The sequence below is a fragment of the Arachis duranensis genome, chromosome 1, assembly GCF_000817695.3.
Source record: "Arachis duranensis cultivar V14167 chromosome 1, aradu.V14167.gnm2.J7QH, whole genome shotgun sequence".
NCBI classification, from domain to species: Eukaryota; Viridiplantae; Streptophyta; class Magnoliopsida; order Fabales; family Fabaceae; genus Arachis; species Arachis duranensis.
Window position 1 is genome coordinate 44818753 of NC_029772.3, and position 11653 is coordinate 44830405.

Sequence of the window (11653 nt, forward strand, 5' to 3'; positions counted from 1 at the left end):
CCTCAATTCTCCCCTAATCATGCTTTCCAAGATTTGTTCTTCTTCTAACAATCAACATATATTTCATGCATGCATACATCTATCATGAGGTCTTTTCTTTAGGTTGTAATGAGGTTAAGGTCAAGGTAGGATGCATATATGGTTAAGTGAGCTTGAAATTTGAATCTTTAATAAGCTTAAACTTCCCACCTAACCTATGACATCCTATACAATTAAGTTCTAACCTAACTACCCATTTTCACTCTTTTCACATACTCATGTATCCCTTTTCATTTCACAACACTTATGCATTGATTTTATTGAGCTACACTTTGCTTTGGGGCATTTTATCCCTTTTTTATTTCTTTCTTTTTCTTTTTTTTCTTTCTCTTTCTATATTTTTTTCTTTCCCATATTGTTTTTTTTCTTTTTCTTTTCTTTTTCTCATTTTTTTTATATACAAGAGCATCAATGCGTAAGGTTTTACATTTGATCAATACATGAGTATGTACCCAATTTCCAATATTTTCAATAACAATACAAAACTATCCTTTTATTCACCCAATGTCCTAAGGTTCCCACACTTGAATGATACTCACACACACTAGCCTAAACTAATCAAAGATCCAAATAAGGACAATTATTGTTTTTCGCTTTAAGGCTTGTAATGTGCTAAAATGAGAACAAGTGGGTTAAGCGTAGGCTCAAATTTGGCTAACAAAGGAAGATAAAAGGTAAGGCTTTTTGGGTAAGTAAGATAAATGAAATGATGGCCTCAATCATATAAATGCATAAATACACAAAATAATGGATATAAAGGATCAAACAAATCAAAGATTACAATCATAAAAAGAGAATAATGCACACAAGAAGGAAAATAAGTGGTTATAAGATGTAACCACACGATTAGGCTCAAAACTCACTTGCTTGTGTTCTTAGCTCAAAAACATGATCCACAAGATATATATATGTTATTCAAGCAAGTTTAATGAAAAGTTTTCACTCAAATCAATTGAGGTGCCCTATAGATAGAAATCTTGAAAATTTTCATTATTTTGACTAAGCTTATTGTGTATATATATGCAAAAAAATAAGAAAATGAAACAAAAATCCTAAGAGAACTAAAAAAAATATGAAATGCAAAAGTGTTGGGATTAGAAATTCGTCACCCAAAATCACCGATTGGTCGGACGACCTCCCCACACTTAAAAGTTTGCACTGTCCTCGGTGCATTGAAGGATGAGCAAGGGGGTACAGCGAGTCTCCGGGTTGCTGTGTGTTCTAAGTCTTGCTTCCATGTTTGCTTGTGGTGCATTCATCATGAAAAACAAAAATATAACACCATAAGATGAGAAGATATAAAAGCAAGGAAGCATACAATGTTGGAATGAGGTAAATAACTAGAATTGAGTGGTTGAATTAGTGTGACATGAATGACAAATAGGTGTGTGAATTCTAAATTGTGTGGTTTAGAACACACATTAGCATAAAAGTTATGTCACAAAAGAAGCATGCACTTCACTTATTCTAGTGTGCTTGAGATGCTTTAAGTAAACTTGTAAGGTAAAACAAGCATTAAAGAAGCATGGAAGCATTCAAGCTAAAACATATGGATGCATATGATCATGAAATACAATGCACTAAGGTAAATGCACAACATCATCCATCAAGAAGTTGCCTAATTACAAAATAAGGCTCAAATCACATGGTGGCCAAATCATGCAATTCAAAAAGAGTTACAAGCTCGAAGGCAATTCTCATCACTTGGTATTCTTAAAAGGTAAGCATGAAAAACTCAAAACCAAGTAGCAAAATATAACCTCAATAATAGAGTCCAACAAAGATTATAGACATAATGATGTTAAGATAACATCCCTTTTTAATACTCAGCAGCAAGTAATGGTAAACAAGAATAACAATCCAACACTTATAATGAAAAAGAGAAAATAGAATGAAAACTAACTAAAACTAACTAACTAACTGATTAACTAACTAACTAACTAATAACTAACTAAAATAAATGGTTATCAATGGTGTTTGGAAGTGTTGGATGAGGGGTAGAAGAAGGGAAGAAGAAAGGAGAAGGAAAGAAATGGAAAGAGAAGAAGAAGAGAAATGGATGGAAGAAAGGACATCCACGCGTACGCACGCACGGCGCATGCGCGTCGATGGCTTATTTTGAGAGTGGCGCGTACGCGTCATGTGCGCGTGCGCGCAAGTGGTGTTTGTGCCAGAGGCACAACGTTGGCGCGGCGCAGGCACAACTCTCTGGAAAATGTATGGAAGGTGAAACTTCTCAGTCCACCGTACGCACGCATGGCGTTCGCGCGTGGATGGTCCAATACGCTTGATGCACGCGTACGCGCGCAGTGTGCGTACGCGTGGATGGTGCTCTGTTTTTCAAAAAACTGTTACTATGTTTTTTTTTGCACCAATCCAAGCATTCTAAACCTCCAATCAGCTACCAAAACACCTTAGTTCTACCAATATGTACAAAAGAGAAAATGAAGGGATTTTACCATGGTGGGGTGTCTCCCACCTAGCACTTTTATTTATTGTCCTTAAGTTGGACTTATGGGGAGCTCCTCATCAAGGTGGCTTGTGCTTGTATTCATCTTGGAACTTCCACCAATGCTTGGTTCTCCATTGTGCCCCAAGATTCTTCATGGATTGAGCCAAGTGTTGATGGAGTTCTTCACAAGCTTGAGGCTCCCAAAGTTGATCCTCTTCTTGTAATCCGGGATTTCACACTTTATTTTCACACCCGTCTTGAGGTTGATCATCATTATTAGTCCATCCGGGTGGTGAACAAGAAGAATCCTCTATGAGTTGCACAACACACTCCATGGTTGCTTGAAATTGATCCAATGCTTCCTTGAGACAATCCCTTGACTCTTGTTCCGCTTGGATATCATGATAGGGATCATATGGGTCTTGGATCGATGGACATGAATATTCTTCCATCTGAGGTTGTGGTGGAAGGTAGAATTTATCTTGTGGTTGAAAATTTTCATATATTGTGGGTGGTTCATCTTGGTAATAATGTGGAGGAGGTGGCTCTTGAAAATGTTGATGTTGGAATTGTGGTGGCTCTATATGTGGTTCATATGGCTCATATGGTTGTTGGTAGGATGGATATGGACTAGGGTCATATGAAGGTGGTTGGTAAGAAGGGGCTTGTGAGTATGGTTGAGAGTTATGTTGAGGATATGGATCATAGGCATATGGTGGTGGTTCTTGAAAGTCACAAGGAGATTCACCATAGCCATTGGATTGATATGCATCATAGAATAGCTCTTCTTCATAGTGAATTGGTGGAGGTTGTTGCCATGAAGATTGATCATATGCATATGGTTCCTCCCACCTTTGAGTTTCCTATCCTTGATACACATTCTCATTGAAGTTCTCATCACCTACAACATAGTTGTAATCACACTCAAAGCCAAAGTGAGAATTCATGATAGTAAGAGAGGGCAAAAACAAAAAAATAGGAACAAATAAAGAGAACAAACTAAAAACTAACAAAGAAGCAAAAAGCAAACATATTCACAATATTCACAGATATACAATAACCAATAACACAACACCCTTGCAATTCCCCGGCAACGGCACCATTTTGATTATTGGATTTTTGATGGTATAGAATTTCACAAATGAATTCTCGTTGCAAGTATAGTTTCTAAACCAATCAACAATCCTTTCATACAAAATGTTGTTTGTCACTAAAACAAACCCCTAAATTTATAAACCGAAGTATTCAAACCTCGGGTCGTTCTCCCTAGGAATTACAATAAAGTGTCTTGTTATTGGTTATGAGTTATTTTGGGGTTTTTGAGATTTTAGACAAGAAATATAAATGGCAAAGGAAATAAACTAACAACTAACAAAGTACTTGGCAAGATATGAGTACTAGAAGTCCTATCCTAGTTATCCTTCTCAATTGTGATGAGAATTGTGTATTGCTCCCACTTAGTTAACCTCTAACCATGGAGGAAAGTCAAGCGGATGAATCAATTTGATTCCTCAAGTCCTAATCAACTCCTAAAGGAAAGACTAGCTTTAGAGGCATTCAAATCAATTAGCAACTTCTAATTATCAATCAACAAAGGAATTAGATAACTCAAGAGTCACTAATCACTCTACCTAGGCCAAGGGAACAAAACCTACACTAAAATCCAACCAAGCATTTCATCAAACACTTGGAAGGCATAAAAGGAAAGCATAGTAAATCAACAACAAGAATAAGATCTACCAAAAATTATTGCAAAGAATTAACAACAACAAATCAAAAGGAACACAATTATTATGAATTACCTTGATTGAATTGAAAGAGAAAGGAAGGAACAAAAGTAGATCTACAACAAAATACAAGAACATCATAAAGGAAATTACAACAAAAGAATAGAGGAAGATGAATGTAACAACAAGGAATTAAGAGGATAGAAGTAGAAGAAGATGTAAACCTAGAATTATGAGATCCTAATCTAACCTTAATTTCTAATCTTAGAGAGAAGTGAGAGCTTCTCTCTCTAAAACTACTTCTAACTACTTCTAAAACTAAACTATAACTAATGATGACAAGTATGTTGATTCCACTTCAATCCTTGGCTTAAATAGGATCAGAAATGAGTTGTATTGGGCCCACAAGGCTTGTAAATTCGCTAGCCACGAGTTTGCATGAAGTGAATCACGTGCACCAACGGCGCATACGCGTATAGTGCGCGTACGCATCCTTATACGTATAGCAACTATGAAAAATCTTATATCATTTCGAAACCCCGGATGTTAGCTTTCCAACCCAACTGAAACCGCATCATTCGGACCTCTCTAGCTCACGTTATGGTCGATTAAGTGTGAAGAGGTCGGCTTGACAGCTTTTGCGTTTCCTTTATTTCTTCATGAGTTCTCCATCTCTACATGCTTTTCCTTCATTCCCTTGGTCCAATCCTTGCCTCCTAAATCTGAAATCACGTAGCAAACATATCAAGGCATCTAATGGAATCAAGGAGAATTAGATTTAGCTATTTTAAGTCCTAAAAAGCATGTTTTCACTCTTAAGCACAATTAAAGGAGAAGTTATAAAACCATGCTATTTCAATGGATAAATGTGGGTAAAAGGTTATAAAATCCCCTGAATCAAGCACAAGATAAACCCTACAAATGGGGTTTATCATCCACAGATCCTGAGGTGTCAAGGATTTACATCCCTGCACCAATTAGGCATGTAAAACGCCTTTGCATACAATTCTGGCGTTTAAACGCCGAAGTGATGCTTATTTTGGGCGTTTAACGCCCAATTACAGTATGTTTCTGGCGTTGAACGCTAGTTCCATGCTTGTTTATGGTGTTCAGCGTTAGCTCTCCTCAGGGTATATTCTTGGTGTTCAAACGCCAGGATGCTGCTTGTTTCTGGTGTTCAACGCCAGATCCATGCTCTGTTCTGGCATTGAACGCCAGCCAGATGCTCCTTACTGGCGTTTGAACGCCAGTAAGTCCTTCCTCCAGGGTGTGATTTTTCTTCTGCTGTTTTTGATTCTGTTTTTAATTTTAGTATTTTTTTGTGACTCCACATGATCATGAACCTAATAAAACATAAAAGAACAATAAAAATAAAATAAAATTAGATAAATAAAAATTGGGTTGCCTCCCAATAAGCACTTCTTTAATGTCAATAGCTTGACAGTGGGCACTCATGGAGCCACACAGGTGATCAGGTCAATGTTGTAGACTCCCAACACCAAACTTAGAGTTTGGATGTGGGGATTCAACACCAAACTTAGAGTTTGGCTGTGGCCTCTGAACACCAAACTTAGAGTTTGATTGTGGGGGCTTTGTTTGACTATGTACTGAGAGAAGCTTTTCATGCTTCCTCTCCATGTATACAGAAGAATACTCTTGGGTCTTAAACACAAGGTAGTCCCTATTCAATTGAAGGACTAATTTTCCTCTGTTAACATCTATCACAGCTCCTGCTGTGGCTAGGAAGGGTCTTCCAAGGATGATGCATTCATCCTCCTCCTTTCTAGTGTCTAAGATTATGAAATCAGCAGGGATGTAAAGGCCTTCAACCTTTACTAACACGTCCTCTACTAATCCATAAGCTTGTCTTACTGACTTGTCTGCCATTTGTAAGGAGAATATGGCAGGCTGTACCTCAATGATTCCTAGCTCCATTACAGAGAGTGGCATAAGATTTATGCCTGACCCTAGGTCACACAGAGCCTTCTCAAAGGTCATGGTGCCTATGGTACAAGGTATTAAGAATTTGCCAGGATCTTGTCTCTTTTGAGGTAAAGTTTGCTGAACCCATGTATCTGGTTCACTAATGAGCAAGGGAGGTTCACCTTCCCAAGTCTCATTACTAAACAACTTGGCATTCAGCTTCATGATGGCTCCTAGATATTGAGCAACTTGCTCTCCAGTTACATCTTCATCCTCTTCAAAGGAAGAATAGTCTTCAGAGCTCATGAATGGCAAAAGGAGGTTTAATGGGATCTCTATGGTCTCTATATGAGCCTCAGATTTCCTTAGATTCTCAATATGGAACTCCTTCTTGCTTGAGAGACGTCCCATGAGGTCTTCCTCATTGGGATTTACGTCCTCTCCTTCCTCTCTAGGTTCAGCCATGTTGATTATATCAATGGCCTTGCACTCTCTTTTTGGATTCTCTTCAGTATTGCTTGGGAGAGTACTAGGAGGAGTTTCAGTGATTTTCTTACTTAGCTGACCCACTTGTGCCTCCAGATTTCTAATGGAGGACCTTTTTTCACTCATGAAACTTAAAGTTGGCCTTAGACAGATCAGAGACTAAGTTTGCTAAGTTAGAGGTGCTCTGTTCAGAATTCTCTGTCTGTTGCTGAGAAGATAATGGATAAGGCTTGATATTGCTGAGCCTATTTCTTCCACCATTATTAAAGCCTTGTTGAGGCTTTTATTGATTCTTCCATGAGAAATTTGGATGATTTCTCCATGATGAATTATAGGTGTTTTCATAAGGTTCACCCATATAATTTACCTCTACTATTGCAGGGTTCTCAGGATCATAAGCTTCTTCTTTAGAAGATGCCTCTTTAGTACTGTTGGATGCATTTTGCCATCCATTCAGACTTTGAAAAATCATGTTGACTTGCTGAGTCAACATTTTGTTCTGAGCCAATATGGCATTCAGAGCATCAATTTCAAGAACTCCCTTCCTTTGAGGTGTCCTATTATTCACGGAATTCCTCTTAGAAGTGTACATGAACTGGTTATTTGCAACCATGTCAATAAGTTCTTGAGCCTCTGCAGGCGTTTTCTTTAAGTGAATGGATCCACCTGCAGAATGATCCAATGACATCTTAGAGAACTCAGATAGACCATAATAGAATATATCTTTCATGGTCCATTCTGAAAACATGTCAGAAGGACATCTTTTGGTCATCTGCTTGTATCTTTCCCAAGCTTCATAGAGGGATTCACCATCTTTTTGTTTGAAGGTCTGAACATCCACTCTAAGCTTGCTCAACTTTTGAGGAGGAAAGAACTTAGCCAAAAAGGCCGTGACCAGCTTATCCCAGGAGTCCAGGCTATCTTTAGGTTTAGAGTCTAACCATGCTCTAGCTCTGTCTCTTACAGCAAAAGGGAAAAGCATGAGCCTGTAGACTTCAGGATCTACTCCATTAGTCTTAACAGTCTCACAGATCTGCAAGAACTCAGTTAAGAACTGGTAGGGATCTTCTGATGGAAGTCCATAAAACTTGCAGATTTGTTGCATTAGAGCAACTAGTTGCAATGGCAGGAATTGAGATGCTTCTTCCAGCAAACTTGGACGTAGGTGCAGTATAATTACCAAGCATCCTTCTTGCATTATTGTTGTTGGGTTCGGCTGCCATATTCTTTTCTTGTTTGAAAATTTCAGCAAGGTTGTCTCTGGATTGTTGTAATTTAACTTCTCTTAGTTTTCTCTTCAGAGTCCTTTCAGGTTCTGGATCAGCTTCAACAAGAATGCCTTTTTTCTTGTTCCTGCTCATATGAAAGAGAAGAGAACAGAAAAAGAAGGAGAATCCTCTATGTCACAGTAAAGAGGTTCCTTATTGTTAGTAGAAGAAGAAAGGGAATAAGAGTGAAGAAGAATGAATAATCCAAACACAAGAGTGAGGATAGAGGCAGTGATTTGAGATGAAGAGAGGTGAAGAAAGGTGTTAGTAAATGAATAAATAAATAGAATAAGATGAGAGAGGGAGAAATTTTCGAAAATAAATTTTGAAAAGGAGTTAAATGATTTTCGAAAATTAAAGGGGAGATAAAATTAAAGTTAAAATTCAAAACTATTAATTAATTAAGAAAATTTTGAAAAAGAGGGAAGTGATTTTCGAAAATTAGAGAGGGAAAAGTTGTTAGGTGGTTTTGAAAAAGATAAGAAATAAACAAAAAATCAAATAGTTAGTTGAAAAAGATTTGAAAATTAATTTTGAAAAGATAAGAAGATAAGAAGTTAGAAAAGATATTTTAAAATCAAATTTTTGAAAAAGATAAAATTTTGAAAAAGATATGATATAAAAGATAAGATAAAAAGATATGATTAAAAAGATATGGTTGGAAAAGATTTAAATTTTTTAAAATTAAAATTAATTACTTGACTAACAAGAAACTAAAAGATATGATTCTAGAATTTAAAGATTGAACCTTTCTTAACAAGAAAGTAACAAACATCAAATTTTTGAATCAATTATATTAGTTGTTAGCATAATTTTCAAAAATAAAGATAAGACTAAGAAAAAGATTTTTGAAAAATATTTAAAAAAATTAAATTTTCGAAAATTAAATAAAAAAATGAAAAAGATTTGATTTTTGAAAAAGTTTTAATAAGATAAGATTTTTAAAATTTGAAAATTTGACTTGACTTACAAGAAACAACTAATTTGAAGATCATGATGAACATCAAGAACATATTTTTGAAAAATTTTTGATGTAAAGAAAACATGCAAGACACCAAACTTAGAAATCTTTAATGTTTAGACACTATGAATGCAAAAATGCACATGAAAAACATCATACAACACAAAACAAGAAAATTTAAAGATCAAACAAGAAGACTTACCAAGAACAACTTGAAGATCATGAAGAACACTATGAATGCATGAATTTTCGAAAAATGCAAGAGCAAGATGAATATGCAATTGACACCAAACTTAAAACATGACACAAGACTCAAACAAGAATCACAATATATTTTTGGTTTTTTATAATTTTTTAATTTTTTTTGTATTTTCTTTTATTATTTTTGAAAAATATATAGGAAAAAGGAAGTAATGAATTCAAAGTTCTCAATCAAAATTCCAGGAATCATACCAGGTTAGTCTAAAGCTTGATGGCCAGCCAAGCTTCAGCATACCATTTTGAAACTCTAGAATTCATTCTTAAAAACTCTGAAGGATTTTTTAAAAATAAAGGGAAAATTTTGAAAAATATTTTTGAAAACTTTTTGAAAAGAAAATAAAAAATAAAATTACATAATATGAGCAACAAGATGAACCATTAGTTGTCCATATTCGAACAATCCCCGGCAACGGCGCCAAAAACTTGGTGCACGAAATTGTGATCTCTTATAATGGCATTCAACTTGGTGTGCGCATTTACTAACTTAGCACTTTCTTCACAACCTCGCACAACTAACCAGCAAGTGCACTGGGTCGTCCAAGTAATAAATCTTACGTGAGTAAGGGTCGATCTTACGGAGATTGTTGGTATGAAGCAAGCTATGGTCATCTTGTAAATCTCAGTCAGGCAGATAATAAGTGGTTATGGAGTTTACGAATAATAATAATAAATAAACAGAAAATAAAGATAGAAATACTTATGTAGATCATCGATGGGAATTTTAGATAGGCGTATGAAGATGCTGTGCTCCTCCTGAATCTCTGCTTTCCTACTGCCTTCATTCAATCCTTCTTACTCCTTTCCAAAGCAAGCTGTATGTAGGGCATCACCGTTGTCAATGGCTACATCCCATCCTCTCAGTGAAAAAGGTCCAAATGTTCTGTCACGGCACGGATAATCATCTGTCGGTTCTCGATCATGTCGAAATATAATCCCTTGATTCTTTTGCGTTTGTCATCACGCCCAACAATCGTGAGTTAGAAGCTCGTCACAGTCATTCAATCCCGGAATCTTACTCGGAAAACCACAGATAAGGTTTAGACTTTCCGGATTCTCATGAATGCTGCTATCAATTCTAGCTTATATTGCGAAGACTCTGATCTCACGGAATGGAAGGCCCGGTTGTCAGGCGAGGGCAACCATGCGTCGTGCATCAGGAATCCAAGAGATACACACTCTAGCTTTCGCTTGTAGAACGGAAGTGGTTGTCAGGCACGCGTTCATAGGGACGGATGATGATGAGTGTCACGGATCATCACATCCATCAGGTTGAAGTACGAGTAGTATCTTAGAACAGAAATAAGATTGAATTTGAATAAAAGATAGTAGTAATTGCATTAAAACTCGAGGTACAGCAGAGCTCCACACCCTTAATCTATGGTGTGTAGAAACTCCACCGTTGAAAATACATAAGTGATGAAGGTTCAGGCATGGCCGAATGGCCAGCCTCCAAAACGTGATCATAGGATCAAAAATACAATCCCCGATGTCTAATACAATAGTAAAATGTCCTATTTATACTAGACTAGCTACTAGGGTTTACAGAAGTAAGTAATTGATGCAGAAATCCACTTCCGGGGCCCACTTGGTGTGTGCTTGGGCTGAGCTTGATTTCAACACGTGCAGATGCTTCTCTTGGAGTTGAACGCCAAGTCGTAACATGTTTTTGGCGTTCAACTCTGGTTCGTGACGTGTTTCTGGCGTTTGACTCCAGAATGCAGCATGGAACTGGCGTTGAGCGCCAGTTTACGTCATCTAATCTCAAATAAAATATGGACTATTATATAATGCTGGAAAGCTCTGGATGTCTATTTTCCAACGCCATTAAGAGCGCACCATTTGGAGTTCTGTAGCTCTAAAAATCTATTTCGAGTGCAAGGAGGTCAAAATCCAACAGCATCAGCAGTCCTTTGTCAGCCTTTTATCAGAGTTTTGCTCAGGTCCCTCAATTTTAGCCAGAAAATACCTGAAATCACAAAAAAATACACAAACTCATAGTAAAGTCCAGAAATGTGAATTTAGCATAAAATCTAATGAAAACATCCCTAAAAGTAACAATATCCTATTAAAAACTACCTAAAAACAATGCCAAAAAGCGTATAAATTATCCACTCATCAAAGTCCAACCAAGTATTTTGCCAAACACTTGGAAGGCACAAAAGGAAAGCATGGTAAAATTACAAGGAATATAAATTCTACAAGTACCCAAAGTAAGAAAATAACAATAGAAACTCAATTAGGCAACAATAAACAAAGAAACATCAAATTGCATTAAAGAAAATCAAAATCAACAAGAGTGCATCAATATAAAAGTGACATAAGAGGAAATTAACAATGTAAACTAAATGAACAAAGATGTAGGAACAAGAAATTGCAAATAAAACTAGATGAAAACAAGAATTAAAACCTAAATCTAAGAGAGTTTGACCTAAATCTACCCTAATTCTAGAGAGAAGAGGAAAATTCTCTCTCTAGAAAACTATCCTAAAGCATGGTCCTAAGCTAATCTAATTGCTCCCTCATTTGTCCAATCTTG

The 11653-nt window shown here is 36.5% G+C and overlaps 1 non-coding gene across 1 annotated transcript; it reads left to right on the plus strand.

Annotated features, from left to right (window-relative positions):
• Positions 1–7373: 7373 nt before the first annotated feature.
• On the plus strand, positions 7374–7477 carry LOC127742854 (small nucleolar RNA R71). Its single transcript, XR_008004227.1, has one exon. It is a non-coding gene; the product is annotated as a small nucleolar RNA R71 (small nucleolar RNA).
• Positions 7478–11653: the final 4176 nt, after the last annotated feature.